Source organism: Ruditapes philippinarum, unplaced genomic scaffold (assembly GCF_026571515.1).
Source record: "Ruditapes philippinarum isolate M1 unplaced genomic scaffold, ASM2657151v2 ctg57_1_1_1_1, whole genome shotgun sequence".
NCBI lineage: Eukaryota > Metazoa > Mollusca > Bivalvia > Venerida > Veneridae > Ruditapes > Ruditapes philippinarum.
In genome coordinates this window covers 624,948-647,068 of record NW_026855294.1, presented here as the reverse complement: position 1 = coordinate 647,068, position 22,121 = coordinate 624,948, and the positions used below count along the sequence as shown (strand labels likewise).

Genomic DNA, 22,121 nt, shown 5'->3' with positions numbered 1-22,121 from the left:
CTCATCATTGATAAAATTACTATGACAGTAAATATTTCAACTAAAAAAATCATCATCACCGTTATTTACATATTCATCATCATTGCAATCAACTTTGAAACATCATCAACATTATTAAAGTATTTAGTGTTTCAACTGAAAAAATCATCATTGTCATCTTCATCTACATATTCATCATCATTGTTACCAGCATTGGATAGTCAGAAAAAAAATCGTCATCATCATTATCGTCATCATTATTATCATTAACACTATCATCATTACCATCATCATCACTATCATCTTCATTATCTTCATCATTATCATCATTAGCATCATCATTATCATTATCAACATCATCTCTATCAATATTGTTTGTCATCTGTTTTATCACTATAAATAGTTTCTACAAGCGTGCTACAGCTAACACAATTTAAATATTTTTAAATTATAGTCTAAAATCATCATAAATATCATAATCATAATTTTATTATATAAATAATACATATCATGCATTATCAATACTTCTTTGTTTATAATGCAAGGGAGGCAATTCAAATATTTTTTACAGACACAGAGTTTGAGCAATCTTATTTTATCTATGGACCATTAATATCACATTTATATATTTACGCTAAAAAATAAAAAAATAGAAAACGAAAGTTTGAATCTCATCAGATCTTTATGTTGATGACGGTATTGGGGGGATATGTTTTAATTGACTGTTTTATCAATGCATCTGTTAGGATAAAAAAACTCATTTGATCAGTGATATTTTTTTTTTAACTTCGCATTAATTTCTCACTGATGAATGTATCTTAGCAACTTTCATTAACCAGCTTGTTATCTGGTGTAAATCTGTGAAAGATTTATATGTTAATTAAGCGAAAAAACTGAAAATGTTCACAAAATACATACAATCATGTACAAAATTTATGATATATTAATATTTTTATGCGATGCTTTAAAATTATATTAAATATCTGTTGATTATTGTAAAAGTGCATAAATAATCAAAGTGAAAATTTTGACGAAAAAGTTACGGTATGTCCTTTTTGCACCAGGAGAAAAATAATCTTTTATGGGGGCGATACAATTTTAAAAACATAAACTTTGTGCATGTAATTCAAATTGTTATATATAAAATACACAAACATGTTTTAAAGATAGAAATCGGAATCGATGTCCTGAAATTTCAATAATTTTCAAAGGAGACAATGTAGAAATAACAACTATTTTCGGCCCCAACGTTTTTCAGTAACATATAATGGCTCATTTTATGGCAATAGCCCGGCTATATTAACTAAATTACATCAAATAAATTTCATCTCAACATAACAGGATAATAATGCTGTTTAAAACTTAAAAATTCTGGTTACCTATTTCACTATTGCAGCAGACGACATTTCAGTGACTTTACAAAGTATCGGAAACCTGTCATGTTATATTGGTCAGTTTTCATTCTCACCTTGACAAACACAGAATCGGTCATTAAATGTAATTACTACCTTTCCAGTCCTTTTAATTTCGGGAAAAATGAAAATCATCTCAGCCGATACACCTGAAATTGGGATGTTACAATTGATATAAAATAGAAATGAGCGACCCTCGAGGCCTTTGGAGGAGTATTTACCCAAAATATTTAATAGATAACAATCGCTGTGGCCTTTTTTCTGTCAGGAGGAAAAAAGAAAAATGGTAGATAAGAAGTGTAACACTTTTTAATGCGCTTTTTATCTGCTTCAGTGTTATTGAATGTGACATAGATAATTTATGGTCAGTTATCGAGACCGGAATATTGATATACTATATAGCGGATAAGTGGATATACACGGAGAAAATTATTGCACTGAAATAGGTATGTCGGGTTTTTTTATAATCAGTCGTATAGAATTCATTAAATGATAAAATTGTGAATTTTTAATAGCTGTTTATAGGATGTGCCTTAATAAAATATTGATATGAATTCTGTTAAATGGGAAATGAATCATCCTAAAAAAATTGTATCCTGTCCGCAATTATGTTAATTAAAAACACAGTAAATATGGTAAAGTTGTACAAATGTTTTCATTTCGGAAATCATTGTATATTTTGGTATGCAGTTGTTTGATTTTATTTATTGGTCATCTTTAAACTTGAATACCTCCTTAGTGTCCGATATTGTACTTTTTGGGCCCTAGCTCCTGGATCTGTATAGGTAGGCATTTAACATTAGGTATTGAGCCAGGATCTGTATAGGTAGGCATTTAACATTAGGTATTGAGCCAGGATCTGTATAGGTAGGCATTTAACATTAGGTATTGAGCCAGGATCTGTATAGGTAGGCATTTACATTAGGTATTGAGCCAGGATCTGTATAGGTAGGCATTTAACATTAGGTATTGAGCCAGGATCTGTATAGGTAGGCATTTAACATTAGGTATTGAGCCAGGATCTGTATAGGTAGGCATTTACATTAGGTATTGAGCCAGGATCTGTATAGGTAGGCATTTAACATTAGGTATTGAGCCATGTCGGCCTACATGTTTATGCAGTCCGACCAGACTATATTGTTGGCTGCACTCTAAAATATAACTTGTTCCATTATCCAGATCAGGGCAAGTCAATATTTTATAAATTTAGCAGTGTTAGTCTTGATAATAACTTTCGGATTTTAAATTTCACAGGATTTATTGAGTATTTTGTTCCCCAGACCTCTTATTATTTATAGTTCGAGTATTCTGGGCATTACATATTTTTTTGTATAATAATGTCTTACTTCTGTTTCACTCTGTTTTAATTATTAAGGTGGAATGCGTTGAGTATCGATTTGTGTAAAAAAAATTTCCTTGTCACAACCTGTTGTAGATTTTTTACAGATACTTTCGTTTTTAGTTCTATTTTCTAAAATGAGGCTGAACATATTCCCTTTTTTTTTCTTCCTTACTTTTTTTATCTATAATTATATACTTTAACATGTCAAAATCCTGAAACAGTCCTTGTAAAAATAGATTCTCTTGAAAATTGTCAATGTTTTATAAGGAAGAATTACAATAGAAAAATTGCATTTTCCAAGGTCAATTCATTTCTTGTTTCAAATCTAGGGCAATTTGTTGCTGCATTTAATGAATGCAAAAAAAAAGAAAAAATATGAAATAAAATTCCCATTTTCAATGTTTCAATTAAAACAGATGCAGAAGTTGTTAAAAAATAATTGATCAAATATTGCTGTGAGAAAATATGACAGAACCCTAAATCAATGGAATTATGGACAATGCAAGGCTACAGTTTAAGGGCTATAATAGGTGATATACAATAACATGTATGTTCTTTTAAAGTCTAACTTGAAATAAAACTTCATTTTGTTAAAACATATGCTTATTTAAGAAAATTATGTAAAAAAAATTAATGAAATTTGAATAATTTTAAGACTTAACTCTCCTGAGAAAGTAGAATAATATTTATAGAGATTCTGACCCAGCACGAAAATATCTCAGAATCAAGCTTTGGCATGTCAATATATTTTGACTACATACTGGTTGGTTCCTGGAATGGAATTGAGAGTGTTTCAATAAGCTTATAGCTTCCAACACAATCAAACTAAAATAAATTTGTATAAACTAAATTGAGCCGCGTCACGACAAAACCAACATAGTGTGTTTGCGACCAGCATGGATCCAGACCAGCCTGCGCATCCATGCAGTCTGATCAGGATCCATGCTGTTCGCTATCTGTTTCTCTACTTGTAACACAATTTGTAAGCGAACAGCATGGATACTGATCAGACTGCGCGGATGCGCAGGCTGGTCTGGATCCATGCTGGTCCCAACCGTACTATGTTGGTTTTGTCATGGAGCGCATCATTAATGCTAGAACCAAAACTGCAAAACCTTTGCACCTTAATTAACTACTTTCATAATCCCAGACAAACCATTACATCCATACAGTCAGACGAGGCACTATACTGTTGGCTGTACGGTTATAATATTGATACTGAAACCCCTTTAATTTGTAACGGACTCGTCCAAATTCAAAGCATGAAGATTTCATTAAATAAATTCAGGGTTAATGATTGTATTATCTCCCTTTACAATGAAAATTGAAGACTGTCTATGCTTGTATCTTAATTAATCTTAAACTGCAGATGGCGACCCATTTAAATACCTGAAAGAAATTCAAGTGCTTCTTTTAAAAGCCAGTTGGTAATGAACCATCCATGCATGTAGATAAGTTTTATCACAAAGTGTCTGAGGAAATTATGTACAGAATTTTCACCTCGTGAATATAGACTTTTCAAAGAAAAGTGCACAAACTTTTTTTTTTATTGAGAAAGATAATTTTTGTGTTAGATTGGTTTGTCTTTATGTTGTTTGTGTTGCTGTTTCTGTTGTTGCTGCTGCTGCTGCTGCTGTTGTTATTTGTGAGTTTCCAGAAAAAAAAATTGGTCAGCAAATTTGAACATATTATTATTGTTCAGTGATAGAAGGTGTTGATTGGCCAGAAAATTATTCCTTAAGATTTCAATAAAACAAGTTTCGTGATTTTTCTTATTAAATTTATGAACAAGTAATAGTTTAAATATTAAAAGTAAGAACCAGTCCTGCCAAATTTTTACAAGGTCAGGCTGAGCACTGTGAACAGCAAACAGTACAGATCATGATCAGATGGCACGGATATGTGGGCTGATCTTGGTTTGCAATAGTTGCAAGGGTAGATTCAGCCAGCAAGCTGTAAGAGTTTCACATTTCACCATGATGGCTTACACTCTGGCCATGATTACTAACATATTTGGCCATGATGTCTTACACATTTGGCCATGATGGCTTACACATTTGGCCATGATGGCTTACACATTTGGCCATGATGGCTTACACATTTGGTCATGATGGCTTACACATTTGGCCATGATGGCCTACACTTGAGGCCATGATTGCTTACATATTTGGTCATGATGGCTTACATATTTGGCCATGATTGCTTACACATTTGGCCATGATGGCTTACACTTTGGCCATGATTGCTTACATATTTGGCCATGATGGCTTACACATTTGGCCATGAAGGCTTACACATTTGGTCATGATGGCTAACACATTTGGCCATGATGGCTTACACATTTGGCCATAATAGCTTACACATTTGGCCATGATGGCTTACACATTTGGCCATAATAGCTTACACATTTGGCCATGATGGCTTACACATTTGGCCATGATGACTAACACATTTGGCCATGATGGCCTACACTTGAGGCCATGATGGCACAATAAAGTCATCTGATGAAATGAAAAAACAGATTTTTTTATCAAATCTGTGACAATGATATGGTATATATTTTTGCGGTAGCTCAAAACTTTCTATTGGTATTTAAATGTACATTTTATTTTGTTTTTATGATCTTAGGTATTTCTTTATAAATGTCCTCTCAACATTCCAGAAAATACAAAGCCTGCAAGTGTTTGAAAGGTGTATCAGCCAGGCTTGAAAACATTAAATTTAATATTTCACTTGCACTGTAGACTCAAGTGAACATTATTGGTACATATTTTATAGGTAGCCCCGCCCACTTTTTGCAGGAACCCCAAGTGTTTTCAAGAAAATAAATCTCTTGCTTACTTCCTGTTTTCAGATAGGTTTAAATTTAGCATGAAAATTGTGAGAATGTTTGCTTGTTTCCAATACCACTTTCACAGATTTATCCCCAGGTTCAATGAAACATTTTTAATGAGTTTTAAAATTAAGAAACTTCAAAATCATGCTGTGCAAGTTTCCAGGAAAGCTTGTTTATAGGCAATTTTGATGGTTTTTGGCAGTTTATGAGATAAATCGGAAAAAGTTTATTTATTAGCTAATTTTCTGGCACATCCAATTATATTGATGCATATTTACAGATATTGCGTGCTCACTCAATTTATAAACAACTTTATTAATCAACACTATGAGGAATTAATTCTTTACAGTTTATTAATAATGAAAAATATCTTTTCATTTCAAGATACGACATAGTCTGAATCCAGGGATAACCTTGCAGCTATTTTTAGAAACAGCCAAACATTTTGGGTTTTTTTCTGAAATGTTATATCATAATAATATATCTATTAGATGATATAATTTGTATTGAGATTTGTGGTTATGTGATATTACAGTAATATCTTATTTCCCTGCTATGAGATCTTTGAAATTTGATGTAAAACTTGTAAATAAATTCCTGTAGAAATATATGCATTATATATTAACATTCATGAAATTAATTAACAAATCATATGATGAATAAGGAAGAGATCTTAGAATGTTTAGAATTGTAATAAAATGTATTTCAACAAAATCATAAATTATATAAAGAGTCTTTTTTAACAGAATACGTTTTGACATAATCATAGCATAAAATGATATTTTGATTAATCATAGAGTTCAAAAGATATTATTTTGACAAATAATTGAACAAATTATGACAATTTCTAGAATTATTAATTTTGACAATTTTTAAATGAATTCTGACAAAATAATTTTTTTTCTTGTGTCAAATTCTAGAATTAACATATATAGACCTATCATTAAAACATTTTAACCGTATTGCATAAAATTTTAACAAATTATTAACTATACCATTGAATAAAATTTAGACAATTATAAAATAGAATTTTGACAAATTCTAGAATTTAAATTCTTAAAGACACATTGTATCAACAAATCTAAACAAGTCATTGACTCAATTTTAACAGACCCTAGAATAAAACTTCTTTAATCATAGAGTTGATAACTAAATAAATTAATTATGCATGTATTTTTACATAATTCCTTGAAAAGAAATACGACAAATCCAAGAATTAATATGAAATATTAACAAATCCGGAAAAAAAATTCCATCAAATTCTAGAATTAAAAATTGACAAATCTTAGAATAAAATTTTAACAAATTCTAGAATAAATAATGTCACAAATGCTAGAATAAAATTTAGACAGATTATGGAGTTAATAATTAGACTAATCCAAGAATTAATTTTATACAAATCCTAGAATTAATAATTAGATAAATTCTAGAATGAAATTTAGACAAATCTTGTAATAAAATTTTAACAAATTCTAGAATAAATGATGACAAATCCTAGAATAAAATAAGATAAAACTTAGAATAAATTTTATATAAATCCTAGAGTTAATAATAAGACAAATTTTAGAATTGATAATTAGATAAATCCTAGAATTAATTTTGAACAAATCCTAGAATTAATAATTAAACCTAGAATAAAATTTAGACAGAATATGGAGTTAATACTTAGACAAATCCTAGAATTAATTTTATGCAAATCCTAGAATTAATAATTTGATAAATCATAGAATAAAATTTAGACAGAAGATGAAGTTAAAATTAGACAAATCCAAGAATTAATTTTATACAAATCCAAGAATTAATGTTTACAAATCCTAGAATTAATAATAAGATAAATCCTAGAATAAGATTTCATCAAATCATAAGGAATCAGAAGCTGATGTGATATACATTATCTGTAGAGAAGAGTTTGTTATCATGGTGATTTATGTTCCGCCACGACCATGTGGTTCATATTAAAGGTAACATGATGCCCTTCTCGTTGAGAGGGATTCTGCTACCGATGTGACCCTTCGTTATTACTTTCTCACACTTAACTAGGGTGCAGCTTTCAAATGATTTTAATTAGATGGAATTTTCTGTTGTGATTAGGGGCTGCTGGAAGGGAAAATCAGTGGTCATTATTTTAACTTGATTGCCATTTTTTCTTGTTCTCAATAGGAGTTAAATGGAAAGTTTTGAAAATTATTGGATGTTCATTTTCAATGTTTTGTGAAAGAAAATGGTGCCGTTATTAAGTGTGTTATTATAAAACACTGAGAGTTACACAAGTGCTTGTGATTTGTTAAGAAGCACAGTACGGTAGTTTAAAGGTATTGTGAAAGTTTTATTATAGAAAAAAAAGGGGGTGGGGAAAGGGATATGTTTGTAGACATGCTTGTTCCAAACAGTGGTTGTTCTTAAATTTTGGATGATTTGATTTGAGTATATTATTTTGAACATTGTCTGAATGGACGTATGTAGGATGTGGTTTATTGCATATATTAGACAAAAAATGAATTAAAACTTAGAACGTGTGATGCAATAGTTTAATTAAAGAAAAAAATGTTTGTTATTATTCTAGTGCAAAAATAATTTGTATCGCTCAGAAGGAAAAGTTTACGACAAATCTTAAATCACACCTGAAACTTCATAAAATCGTCTTCTTATATGAAAGATCTGAGACATCGACATGTCGTATATAACAAAACATAATAACTCGGCAATTAGGAAATTAGACTGTAATAAACTTTACATGGATATGTATTAAAGATAATTAACCCTAGAATTACGTAGCAATTTGCAAATTTTCATCAAAGAATTTCATGAAATTATTTGACAATATTTCACGCCCTAAATGTTGTTTTATATGGTGGAGGGTATATTTTTCTAAATTACGCATCGGGACAATCTATCTGCAATGAAAATTAAAACGCGTGATGACTTTGTAAAGTAAGGAAAAAGCTCGTCTGCAATTGGGTGCATTCTTTGTTTTATGGCGGTAGAAAAATAAATGTTTCTTACTTTAAACATGCAAAGATTTCTCAATTTATACTCATCATTTAATATGTTAACAAGTACATTATGAAAGAAGATAAAAATAGTGAAAAAAAGGGTACAACAGTTGAAGTTAAAAAAAGTTCTGGTTCTGCAAAAAAATATTTAAGTGTGGAATAATTTTTATGTCATTGTAAAATTGTATGCTTAAAGGTAGATTTTATTTTTCTTTCCTGATTTTATTTTGTACTTCTTAATGAAACCTATGTATGACAATTGTAGATGTTTAATTTATATATTTCTTGAAATGTGTAAATTTAATTCTTTATTGTTGGAAGGCAGCTAGGATCAGTGTATCAGTGGTTTATCTTGAAAAGATATATTTATCCAAGGCTTTCCAATGAGATACTGATAACAATCAATGAGATATAATTCATATCACACTGTATAAAATTAAGTGAAATATAGAATTTTTGTTACCATTCTGGTCATTAAAAGATGTAACAAATTAAAATTCACAACATGAAAAGTATATCATGACATCTCAAAATTTCTAAAAAATTGTGTTTGCATGTCTATGTGTTGAAATAATCTATTAACTCATAATAAATTCATTTAATCTGTTAAGGAAGTGTTCTTTAAATCAAGTTTTGCTGTATTATGATGTTTTCCTAATATCTTATTTTGTAATATTTATCCATTAATTATGTAAAAACTGTGTTGATTTTAAACTAAATTACATTATTTCTATGAAACTTAAAGGAATGCTTTCAAATTTTATTTTTATTTTATTTTCAGGAAAAGTAATGTTGATTAGAAGTTTATTGGAATGTACATAAACAGTTGACATCTTTACGTAGAAGGTATGATTCTTTTTTGTAAATTATACATATATGTAATAAATAAATAAAGGTCTTGAACATGAAAAGTTCTACCTATATCATCAATGTGTTTATATGTACATAGGTATCTTTCTCAGAAAAAAGTCTGAAATAAAATCAAAACTAAAGTTTAAAGACCAGTCTAAGAATCCTGGTCTGTAATTGGATAATTTGAATATGAAAATTCACAATTAACCAATCAGATTTTATGATTCATATAAGACTGGTTTTCAAACTTATGTATGTGTTATTTATTACAGTTAAAACAAAATTGATTCACAGTCTGTTATTGAAAGTAAATTGTGTATTTTAAAACTCATAAATGCAAGCAAATTTGTGTCATAACTAAAATGAATATTGTGAAACCTGTAAAAGAAAAAAAAATTATACTCTCTTTTTTTTGATGATCTATTAAGATAATTAAATTGAATTAATAGAGCTCTTGCCAAGAAAAGTTCTTTTTTCTTTCGTTTCTTAAAGTGGCCTTTATAAAAGGTTGGTCTGTACTCTATTCAAACTTAGGTGAAATCTTAAAAGAAACAATAACAGTGAGCCTGTAACTGCATTGGATGAAGCAGTATTTTTTTTTTTCTAAATTGTTTCATGAAATCTTGAAAAAGACAGTTATATGCAAAGTTGAAATTTGTCATTGAAATTGCAGACAACATTTGCAGATTTTATGGACTTCAGTGGGGAAAAAAGTCTTACGTAACAACCTTATTAAAAGAAATAGGATACGCTTTTCATAATTGAACAAGAATTAAGCCTCGGCTAAAACATTGAACAAAGCATTAATAATTAACCCTCCATAGAAATTTACATTTTTCATGCATAAAACGTAATTAATGAAACAAAATGAAATCAATAAGCAATTAATGCTTTTTACGGATCAGCCAAGTCCCCACTTCCTTTCCAAGGCGTTACAACAGTTCACAGTTCTTTGTCTAATTATAATTGGTCGATGGATTAATTAGTTTTGGCCATGTGACTCACGCACTAATTAATGGGTTTATGAGAAAACTGCACTTAGAGATTTCGAGGACAATAAGGCACGTTTGTTTCATTTAATTCCCTGACAGGATTGGATATAAATTGTTTTAATTGAACATTTTTTTTGCCATCTTCCTTTTTTTTCCTTTACAGAATCTGTCAAAATGTTCCAATTGGATTGACTTTTTAAAGTAGCAGGTTAGGTGTGGAATTCTGATGGCCTGTGTGTGTGTTTTTTTTTTCTCTTGTTCTTTATTGATAAGAATTGGTCTTATGTTTGATATGTTTTTTATGTTCTTTATAGATTTAAGAAATTAAACTACATGTACATGGTGGAATTTATGATAAAAATATCACTGTATGGAATACAAAAAGTCACTGTATGGAATCTAGTAAGTGATAAGATTTCTCATTGTGCAAACTGTGTTGAATGTTGAGTGGAATTTGGTCACTATTTGGATATTACATCACTGTGTGGAATATGCTAGACTAAATTGTATTTTAAAAACAAAACAGTTTTGGGCACTAAATATTCTACATTTAGACCAGGTATTCTATTAAGAATTCACTGACCATGGATTCTAAAATTTGCATGGAATCCATTTATCAAATTTATGTTGAGTTCACAGAATAATCTTCCATGTTAATTCAGTCAAAATATGACAGAAACAGGTTAGAGTTCAATTCACTGTACAGAATCCTCTCCAAAACATGAGAATTGCGGTTCAATTCACTGTGCAGAATCCTGTCTGTGTTCAATTTAGACATTAACTCTATGATTTATTCTTCAGCGTCATTTATTTTTCTTGAGTAGGATGTATTCCTGTTAAAATAACTACATAATAACAAGGTTTTTTTTTCCCTAATAGTGAAATTATTTGCAATAATCTGAGTGTTATTGAAATATTTACCCATCTAAAATTCGGAAATACAAAAAAATTGTTTGCAATTATTAAGTAATATTCAAGACAAATTGTCTTTTCAAAATTTTACAAACTATTAAAATAAAATCGAAAACGATTTTGAAATGATACTATAATTTCCAGATATTCCAATCTTTGGAATTGTATGGTTAATAAATGGTATTTTATGAAAGGCAGTTTGGGTTAATTATTCTGTTTTATTGTTTAGGAGATATGAAATATTGAAATTATTGCGGCTATATCAATAGATGAAATTCATTGTCTCAGAAGAGACGTAGATTACTGTAAATGTGTACATATAAAAAACAGATTTAAAACAGTCTGAAAAGTGGGCAGCAAATTTTATACAGCCTGAAAAAAAGGCAGCGTTTTGTTGTTTTTTTTTCCTGAAATTTTTTGTGCTGATAACAATTTTTTATTAAATCAGATGTAAATGTACACAAATTTAAGTGAATGAACCCAACTGTAAAGTAAATGAACCCAGTTTTGAGTAAATACACTCAAGTGTAAGTTAAGTACCCAATTGTAAGTAAATGCACTCAGTTGTAAGTAGTAAATGCTACCAAATACAACTAAAGGACCCAATTGTAAATAAATGCACTCAGTTGAAAGAAGATAAACCAAGTATTAATTATAAAGTACCCAAATGAAGTAATTGTACCCAACTGTAAGTGAATGTACTCTGTTGTTAATAAATGTACCCAATTGTAAGTAAATGTACCCAATTGTAAGTAAACATAACAAAGTACAGGAAATTTTCTAATACAAACACTGTCTGCGCAAAAGAGAGAAATTCCAGTATTTTAAAAAGAATTAATCTTATTAAAGTGTCTGTAAAACTGATTAAAGACAATATAAATTATTATTTTTGTTTAAGTCTGGGGCATCAATAAAAGTGATTGTTTTTCGTAGGGATTGTTGATATATTGAAGAAAATGGAAGGAAAATGTGTTCGTTTTTCTCAATAACTGTAAGTGTAAAGGATCTCTTGGGTGTAAGAAAAAACTGAAATACAGAATGTATATGACTGTTGACAGTGCTATAATTGGAGATGAACATGTATATATTTGGGAGATTTATGGCTTTTTCTTCCTAACAAGAAGAAATTATGGGGTTCTTTGATTGTTTTTTGTTGTTTCATTTAAGCTGTTGGTTAATGAAAAGTCATAGAATTTTTGTTCTTCTTTTAATTTTTTGCTGACGATTTTGACTCTGTTCTGGTTTTGTGGGAGTTTTCAAGAGAGAGAAATTTTTTTTTTGAATTTAGTGCAGTTAGTATAAGATGAAGCTTTCCAGGTAGTTGGTTAAAGATTTGTTATTTTATTCCATGTGTTTTCTTGTGTGTGAAAAAAAAATGCCTGAAAAAAATGATTGATCCCTTCAGTAACCAATGGAACCAGTTCACTATATAAAATAATATTCGTTACACAATTTGATAATATTAATTTCTGCTTTAGCCATATTTTGTTTTGTTTTTTGCTAGGAGTGCCTTTGTGACAGAGGAGTTATGACCCCTGACTTAAGATCACTTGCCTCTCACTGTTTTGTGAGAGTCCCACCGGGGACTTCAAAATTCTGTCACGCCAAGAAGCTAACTGGCTACTTTATGGTAGTTTGATGATTGTGTTCAGGTGCCTGCTTGTGCTGGGATCCCACTTGTGCCTGAATGTTTATCTGCTACCAGAATAAATAGAAAGTCACTATATGAAGTTTGCAGTGTCACTGTGACTCTTAACCCGTCCAAATAAATCTGAGAGCTCTTAACTTTTTGCTACTTGACTATTTTTAGATTTTGTACAATCTTAAGAAGAAATAGAGCACTTAGTTATATAATTTAGTGAACAGATGAAACAATTGTTAGTCACAGTGCCTTATACCTTCCTGTTTGAGGTAACATTCGGCTTGAACCCCTGTTTGAGGTAACATTTGGCTTGTTTACATTTGGCTTGAACCCCTGTTTGAGGTAACATTTGGCTCGAACCAGGCTTAAACATACAACCTGTAAGTCTTTCTCCTATTAACACTTCAGTAAATACTGGGAAAAGGCAATCACTGTTTCAGGCTCTATCATTATAAATATATGAAAAACATATTTTTATAGATTTATTTTTTATTGATTTGAATTGTTTTTTATCACTTCAAAAGAAACAATTAAACAGGTGCCGTTTCCTGCCTTCAAAAGTTTGTTACTTTTGCGAAGATTTACATGCTGTATCAATTATCACAGGTGACAAAGTACTTGACAAGGAAAAATCTTTGAAAAATCCATAAAAATTTAATCCGTTTATCTTCTTGCTATGAATTAATTGCTTTTTGCTGCTCGAATGATTTTTCCGAAATCGCCCTGTTTACCAATATTCATCGAGTTTGACCCAGGAATGTTTTCCACTCGGTAATTATATTCTGATTTCAGAGACAAACAAAAAAGAAAATGAGAAGAAAACTATACGCTACTATTTTATTGTCAACCATTTGATGCTGTTTTAATTGAAGGGACCGACTGCGGATGGGTATTTGTTTCCATTTGAATTGGTTTAAATTTCGTACTTTTCATGAAAGTTTGATTGGTCTTTGAAATAAACACGATCTTTTCATTAAAAGTTTTTGGTAAATTAATGATAATTGCGGTGTTATGACCTGACCCCTAGGTAATATATGGAAGCCACAGGTGACTAAAAAGTCCCCTTAATTGATCCCTTTTCTGGTGATGCTTGAATGCATGGGAATGGTAGCTTTTTATGGCACGTGTTTTACGCGAACAACATTCCATTCGATACCGTTGCAATTAAAAAAGGTTGAAGTACTTTTGTCGTTTTAACTCTTTTTGGCTTAGCATCTTTTAAAGTATAATGTTACGAATGTAAAGATATTGGCCAGCATGCACATCTATGTGTTTTGAAAAGACTATTTTTCTGGTCTATGCTTTATTATAGATATTTCTTAAATATACAATGAAAAGTGACTGTTCAAAGTTCAAATGCAACAAATCTTTCATACAAATTTGGATAGATTGAAGTCTGCAACTGAATATACAGGTGCCACCATTGCGTACAAAGATCAGCTGGCATATCTGTGAATGTTTGATCTGCATTGTTTGATATTCAATAACACAAATTTTATTGAAAACCTACAAGTTTCGGGTATGCACTACACTTTTTCAGTCGATTGGTTCCAATTTCCCTAAAAATGATGAATGGTTTTCTCCAGATTGAAATATGGACAAGTCTATTAATACTTAGTGTGGTAAGCTAATTTGGACGTGGATTCTGTAGCCATGTGACTTTCACAAAGTCTAGCTTTGTAGCCTTAGACCTGTGTACTAAATATTGCAACCTGCATGTTTTCTTATAAATGAAAATGAAAATTAAACACATTGAATGTATATTAAACAAGTTAACTAAATTCATTGTTCAGTAAATGCCAAGTTAATCTTCTCATTCTCTTTAATTGTCAGTAAATTTTCTTTAAAATTGAATGAGAATCAAAATAAGGAATCGTCTCTTTTTATTAAATTTTAAAATTTGAAATAGTGAAAGAGAAAAATTTAAAAAAGGAAATTCTAAGGTTAATAAACTTTGGGGTTTAAAATTTAAAAATAAAATTAATTTTTAAATTAAAACGCTCATAATGAATCAACAAATTGAATTTAAAGGGTATAGCTTTAACCAGAGGTTTTTTAAAAGGGACCGGCTAATGAAAGTTAAAGATGCTGAATTTTCCCTTTTTACCATGTTACAAACCAATCAAACGTTTTTTTAAAGTATAGTCACAGATTTTTTTTCCCCAATCAAACTTTTTTAAAATATCTAAAGCTATTTTCATTTCAGCCAATCAGAATTCCTTCTATGTTGAAATTTTAAAAAATTTTTAAAAAAAGAGAAAATGTTTTTTATGTATTAGATAAAAGATAAAAAGTACACTTAATAACTTTCAATTTATATCTTTTATGTGTATTTGTTAATATTTATTTATTTTACTTCACATTAATTAAGTTTATTAAAATTGAATCACAGTATCCCATTTACTGAAGGGTGATTCAGGAAAAATGGTTCCATATTTTGTTATCTCAAGTTAAATTTTAGGACTGGATGTCTGCATTAATTAAGAAAGACATTTATGCATTGCCGAGCCCACTTGAGTTAAATTAATGAACATTCTAGTGAAATTAAAATATTTGTGAGTCATTAATGAATGTTTTAATGAAATTAGAATAAATTACAGATTGTTCTTAATTTTTTTTTCTTCTCTAAATTTTCTTTGTGTGCTGCAACAGATTTTAGAATATCTCTATGTATTTGCGAGTATGTGTTTTGTTTCCTTTGTGAAAATGAAAAATCTGCATATCTTTTAATTTGAGTGAAATAGTTTCTTCTTAATGTAGATATGAGTAGAAAAGTTCTTTTGTATTTGAGTGAAAAAGTTTCTGTCTTTGTCTTTAAATGGAAAAGTTTTTTGTTATTTGAGTGAAAAGGTTTCCATCTTTGTATATGGGTGAAATATTTTCCATCTCTTTATTTGAGTGAAATATTTTCAATCTTTAATGTAAAATAAGTTTTTTCTAAATTTGACTGAAAATGTCTTGTACATGAGTAGGTGAAAATATTGGAAGCTTATTTTCTATATTGATTATGAAAAAGAATCCTAATTACATATGAAAAAGAATCCTATACATATATAATTGGAAGTAAATAATGTCTAATACTTATTTGAATAAACAATGTTTGTTCAACATATTTTTGAATGAAAATGATAATTCCTCATAAAATTTAGATATTGTTTTTCCTTAATAAACAAAGAAATTAAAATTCAGTCTTATAAAAAGATGAAATTCAGCTGTTTTCTTATGATTACTATTATTTTACAATTCATTTTTCCATTATTGCTCTTTTAAAAAAAAATGTTTTCAAATTTAAAATTTTCTCCATGGATCATGTCAATAAGTTTCAGGTCATTCCATGTTAAAGCCTCATAAAAACTATTTTACCATGATTTACAGACTACAGTTAACAAATCCCCATATCTCTTTCCTTGAAAAAGTTAATCTTGAATATGTAATAGGAGGCAGTGGAGAGAAAAATTAAGATCACGTAAACTATATAGACACTTTAAACATTTAGTAAGTTACTCAGATCGGTAAGGTTGGGACCCCCGACTGAACATCTTAATACAATATACTATAAGTTTACCCAACATAGACCCGAGTGCCGCTGTGTGGATGGTGGTCACATCTATTATTCTAAATTTGGTTTTTGAAAGTGATAAATGGCAAAAATTAAGAGATGTTCTTTCTTTTTTTGAGGTCATATATGTGATCTATTTAATGAAAGACAGGCAAGAAAGACAAGTAAATTTCTTTGTGAAGTTATGTTTGACCCATCTGCATTGAAAATCTTAAATATATTTCAAAAAAAGAAGAGTGTACTAAACCTGATGGCATGTCAGGTTTTCTAATAATGTGACAAGGTCACTAAATGCCATGTCATGTTATGTCTTTTTCATGTCAAGTTTTTTTACTGTCATGTCAAGTTGCCATGTCAATGCCTTTAGTTGCTCTGTTAAGGTCTTGAGTTTCCAAGTTACCTTGTCAAGGGTTCAAATTAAGGTCATCAGTTGCTTTGTCACTGTCAAAGTTGCCATGTCAAGGTCTTAAGATGCTATGTCAAGGTCTTGAGTTGCCAAGTGGCTATGTTAAGCTCATTTGTTGCCATTTTAATGTCTCTTAGTTTCCCTGTCAAGGTATTGAGTTGCCAAGTTAAGTTTTCTTGTTGCATTGTCAAGGTTTCAAGTTATCCTGATAAGGTCACCAGTTGCTATGTCAATGTCTAAGTTGCCATGTCAAGGTCTTAGATGCTATGTCAAGGTCTTGAGTTGCCAAGTGACCATGTTAAGCTCTTTTGTTGCAACATTAATGTGTAGTTGCCATGTCAAGGTCACCACTAGCCATGTCAAGACCTTGAGTGGCCATGATAAGTTTTCTAGTTGTCATGTTAAGTTTTATTGTTGCTATGTTAATGTCAAGTTGCCATGTCATTATTTCCAGTTGCCATGTCAAGGTCAGTAGTCTCCATGTCAAGGTTTGTAGCTGCCATGTTAAGTATTTATCAAGTTCCCTTTTCCTTGACATAGTTATCTGGTTGTTTTAGGTCAAATTCTCTCAAAGTATTATGTCAAGTTCTTTGATGTCATGCCATATATTTGGAACCAACCAAATGTATACATTCTAGTCCAGATTCATAGATGTTTCATTAAATTGGAAAAAATATAATAATGTTTAAACCATGAGAAATTACATTTTACTTAAGGAATTGTGATCATATTATGATCTTGTGTCATTGGAAAATGTATCAGTATGTGTTGCAATATTACTTCAAGCCATGAGACAATATTTTTTCTATGGGGAAATTTACAATCATATTAAAACATTTGCAAATGATGTTATAAATTTAAACAATGAGGAATGGCATCATTTAGTTAAGCCATGAGGACTTATAATTATATCATTTGGAATGACATCATGTTTAGTTAAGTTATGAGAAATGCTTGATCTTTATGAATATTATAATGGAGTTTAAGCCATTAAGAATGATGATATCATAGAAAGCCATGAGTAATGGCATGATCATGTTAAATCATGGGGGAATCAGATTTATCAAATTATACGACTCTGTATTATATTGAGTCATAGGAAAATGCTTTTCTTAATTCTAGTTCTTATTTACACAAATGATTATTTTGATATAATAATTTAAATTATTGTCGACTTTGTATCATAATGGCTTGTATTTTAGTCTCTAATGATCCTGTAATGAGATTATGTGATTCTTTAATGAGTTGTTTCAAAAAAAAGAAAAAAACTTGCATAAGTTACCTTAAAATATGACGATGGAAATTATTGAAAAAGAGCTTTTATTTTGGTATAAAAAGGACTTGTCTTTGCTTGCACTTTATCCCCACATTAAACTTAATTTGAAAGCGAACAAAAAAAATCCAAGCGTAATTTGTAGAGACTGGATTATGGCTGAAACTTAATTGAACTGCTGAACTATTTGACTTAATTGGAAATTTTCATGGGGTTTAAATGGAATGACAGGAAGGAAATAGGTCCAGGGGACTGTTAATTGCTTCATTTCAAAGACGGGCTCTTAATTAAGGCCTATCGATCAAACTTAATTAAACTTTAGCTACTAATGAGGCTGATTTATGTTGCTGGCAAAATGAATTTTCTGAAATGAGTTGCACAGGTTCATACAGAGAATGTCTTTAATTGGCTGTATACAAAATGATGCAAAGTGCCGACTTTTTTTGTTTCAGTGCTAATTGATTTAATGGTAGTGTTTTATGGATTGGAGGAGAAAATTACACAGTTGGATTCTCCTGTAGGGGATTTGAAAAACAACAATACTGAAAAAAGAGACGGAATTTGAAATAATAAACAAAATTGTTTTTATAATAGTTTAAGGCACATTTGGTTTAGATGTTAAAACAAGTATTCAATGAATATTATTGTGTATTTTACATTCTCTACAGGTCATTAAAGTCAAATAAAAGTGATGTTTTTGTTAGAATTGGAGTCTAGAAAATTATCGAATACAATGAAAGAACAAATGACTGCAAAAATCTGTTTTCCGTCAAGTAGAATAATTAAAACTGCTTTACTAGGGAAGATTTGAACATGTGACCTTGATGACTTTCTTATGCAACCAGGCAGGATCAAAGGAAGAAAACTTTTCCATTCTCAAAAGAAAGATCATTTTTTAACCAGGTTTTCAATTTTGAAAATCCTGGTTATTAGATTGGGGTATGGCGGGCGGATGGGCGGATGGGCGGGCGTCAAACGAAATTGTGTCCGCTCTGTAACTCTTCAACCCTTTGAAGAATTTTGATGAAACTTCAGACAAATGTTTACCACATCAAGATGACGTGCAGAACGCATGTTCCGCATGGCTGGCTCCAAGGTCAAGGTCACAGTGACATTAACATTGAAAATCCTGTCCGCTCTGTAACTCTTCAACCCTTTGAAGAATTTTGATGAAACTTCAGACAAATGTTTACCACATCAAGATGACGTGCAGAACGCATGTTCCGCATGGCTGGCTCCAAGGTCAAGGTCACAGTGACATTAACATTGAAAATCCTGTTTACATGATTTTAACTGTCAAACGAAAATTGTGTCCGCTCTGTAACTCTTTCAACCCTTTGAAGAATTTTGATGAAACTTCAGACAAATGTTTACCACATCAAGATGACGTGCAGAACGCATGTTCCGCATGGCTGGCTCCAAGGTCAAGGTCACAGTGACATTAACATTGAAAATCCTGTCCGCTTCTGTAACTCTTCAACCCTTTGAAGAATTTGATGAAACTTCAGACAAATGTTTACCACATCAAGATGACGTGCAGAACGCATGTTCCGCATGGCTGGCTCCAAGGTTCAAGGTCACAGTGACATTAACATTGAAAATCCTGTTTACATGATTTTAACTTGATTTGGCAGTCAAAGGTCATATCATCTTTGGAGATAATTTAAAAAAGATATTATATATTATTTCATGTCTACTTTGTAACTTGTTTTTTATTATACAGAATTATCAATATAATTATAGTGAACAAATTCTTCTGTGCTGAACTCGTCCTACATTTCTCAACGGATTTTGTTCAAACTTTCACAGAAACTTTGTCATCAAGCACCCTGGCACATATTGTCGGGGTTTTGTGATTGGATAGTTTTTGACCTAATTATGGCCCTTTGTTTTTTTCCTTATACATAATATTATAGTGAACACTTCTTCAGTGGCAATTCCTCCTACATTATTCATGTTTTACATTGCACATAGTTACATTGTTTGTTGCTTGTATTTGTATTTCAAATACAACATATTTATCTACAATGGTGATAATTGAAAACCTGGTTTCATGGCATTGCCATGTTTCTTGTATAATACTATGTTCCGGACTCATTAATTTACTATCTAGGTTGTTGGAAAAACTATTATATAAAGCAAAGAATATAGCCAGCCAGTCTGTGATCAGTCTTAGTACTGCTAGTTGCTCAATTTTAATATTGAAATCCCCAAAATTGATAAACTGTTGTTCTGAAATTAAAACAGTGCATACCTATAATACAAATTAAGCGTAGGATTTAGGTATTGGCCAACTATTTTTAACAGGTCAGTTCATAGCACAAGAGGCAGCTTGTGTCATAATGAAAAGTTACAGTACAAATATCAGTTTTTGTTTTTCACTTTTATCTAAAAGCTTTTTAATCAGTATTAGAGTGATCAGAAATAAACATGACAGTGATCAGGGTCAAGTGTGACACAGTGAGTTACTCTAAAATTTCCCAGTTTGCTTTTTTGTTCTTCCAAATTCAAATGGTGTTAGTTGTATTCCCAAAATGTTGAAAAAAATACCCATGTGTGGCAGAGTGATCAGAATCAGGTGTTTCAGAATGATTAGGTGTTGCATAGTGATCAGGATTAGGTGAAATTAGTTTTAAGTGTGATGCCATGATCTGGATAAAGTGTGGGGTTATTTAAGGATCAAGTGTGATAGTGGTATCAGTATCAAGTATGACAGTGATCAGTGGTATCAGTATCAAGTGTGACAGTGATCAGTGGTATCAGTATCAAGTGTGACAGTGATCAGTGGTATCAGTATCAAGTGTGACAGTGATCAGTGGTATCAGTATCAAGTGTGACAGATTGTTAAGGATCAGGTGTGACAGAGTGATCAGAATCTGGTGTGACAGAATTAATATAAGTGTGATAAAGGGATCAGAATCAATTGTTATAGAGTGATCAGGATCAAGATCATGTGTGACTGAGTGATCAGAATTGGTGAAAGCATGGTTATCTTTGTAAAGATAAATATTATGAAAACAAAATTGTAACAAACTAATCAGGACCAAGTGAACGTGACAGAGTAACCAGAATTAAGTAAATGTGAAATAATAATCAGGATCGAGTAAAAGCTTGATATTTTTGTATTTATTCATCTCGAGCTAAAGATTTCACACTTTTACTTGAAATTAAGAAAGGATTAACATTTTTGCATATAATTAACCCAACTTTGGTTAAGTGAAGCAAAATGAGTCTCATACAAGCTGATGCATCATTGGTCCCTGAATATTTAAATGGGCTTGTATTGTATAGTAAGACACATGCGGAGATTTGTGCTTTCATTAAACACACATAAATAAAACATAATTAAAGTTTGGGAAGGTGATTTCTTATGCTACAATTACTTGTTACTTTAAATTCTTTTCAAAGTATGTCATGCGTGAAGATGTCTTGTTGCTGTTAAAATCTGTAGTGTTTTGAAAAGAAGAAGATATAAAAAAAATTGTTTAATTTGAAAAAATATGTAAGATAAGGTTAGGATTTAAGTTAACTGGTAATGGCTGTGAACAGATGGCTGTTTCTATAAAAAAAAAATGAAAAACATGCAGAAAAATTAGTTTTTTTTCTTGCTTACAAATGTTTCTATCATTTTGTTTTTGTCTTTGATTTTATTTGAAAATCAACAACAAAAGATGTATATGTATCTTTGACGGTCCTGTAAAAAAGGTTATGACAAGTGTACAAAAAAAACCACAAGACTTTGCCTCAGACACTACTCTGAGGTTGTCTTGCTTAATTTATGACCTTTAAACTCATGATTATGTCCTATTTCCTCATTTCTCCCTCCCTCCCTCCTTCCCTGCCTCTAGCCCTCCTTCTGCCCCTCCCGTCTTCCCTCACAAGTCGTCTCTTTCCTAATTTATATGCTAACTTCTATTAACTTC

General features: G+C 30.7%; 1 protein-coding gene across 7 annotated transcripts in view; it reads left to right on the top strand.

Annotated features, from left to right (window-relative positions):
• LOC132742812 (zinc finger homeobox protein 4-like) overlaps positions 1-22,121 on the top strand; it is a 145,966-nt gene that overhangs the window by 50,604 nt on the left and 73,241 nt on the right. For all 7 annotated transcript variants that reach the window (XM_060731302.1, XM_060731295.1, XM_060731296.1 and 4 more), the window contains one exon: positions 9,344-9,408. The gene's annotated coding sequence lies outside the window, so the exon portion shown is untranslated. The remainder of the gene's footprint in view (positions 1-9,343; positions 9,409-22,121) is intronic.